This window comes from Sapajus apella, unplaced genomic scaffold, assembly GCF_009761245.1.
Source record: "Sapajus apella isolate SASKATOON/1434 unplaced genomic scaffold, GSC_monkey_1.0 scaffold199, whole genome shotgun sequence".
Lineage (NCBI taxonomy): Eukaryota > Metazoa > Chordata > Mammalia > Primates > Cebidae > Sapajus > Sapajus apella.
The window spans coordinates 561,908-562,493 of record NW_022437139.1 but is presented as its reverse complement, the minus strand read 5'-3'; the positions used below and the strand labels follow the sequence as shown (position 1 = coordinate 562,493).

The following is a 586-nucleotide window of genomic DNA, read 5'->3' as shown; positions in this document are numbered from 1 at the left end:
CCAGCTAATTTTTGTATTTTTAGTAGAGACGGGGTTTCACCATGTTGACCAGGATGGTCTCGATCTCTTGACCTCGTGATCCACCCGCCTCGGCCTCCCAAAGTGCTGGGATTACAGGCGTGAGCCACCGCGCCCGGCTACTCAGTTCTTAATACTTGTGGTTGCATTATGAAGTTCTCATGTTGTGTTTTTCAGTTCCATTAGGTCATTTATATTTCTGTCTAAACTGGTTATGCAGGTGAACAGCTCCTGTAATGTTTTTCATGGTTCTTAGCTTCTTTGCATTGGCTTAGAACATACTTCATTAGCTCAGCAAAGTTTATTATTACCCATTTTTTGAAGCCTACTTCTGTCAATTTATCCATCTCAGCCTTCACCCAGTTCTGTGACCTTGCTGAAGATATGTTGCAATGATTTGGAGAAGAGGCGCTCTGGCTTTTTGAGTTTTCAACATTTCTTTGTTGATTCTTCTCATCTTCATAAGTTTAGCTTCGATCTTTGAGGCTGCTGACCTTTGTATAGGGTTTTTGTGGGGACTTTTTCATTGGTGCTCTTGTTGTTGCTTTTTTTTTTTTTTTTTTTTTTT

At 40.4% G+C, this 586-nt stretch overlaps 1 protein-coding gene across 1 annotated transcript in view; it reads right to left on the bottom strand.

The window, feature by feature from the left end:
• LOC116543866 (zinc finger protein 429-like) overlaps positions 1–586 on the bottom strand; it is a 785,602-nt gene that overhangs the window by 387,678 nt on the left and 397,338 nt on the right. The gene's annotated exons all lie outside the window — the stretch shown is intronic.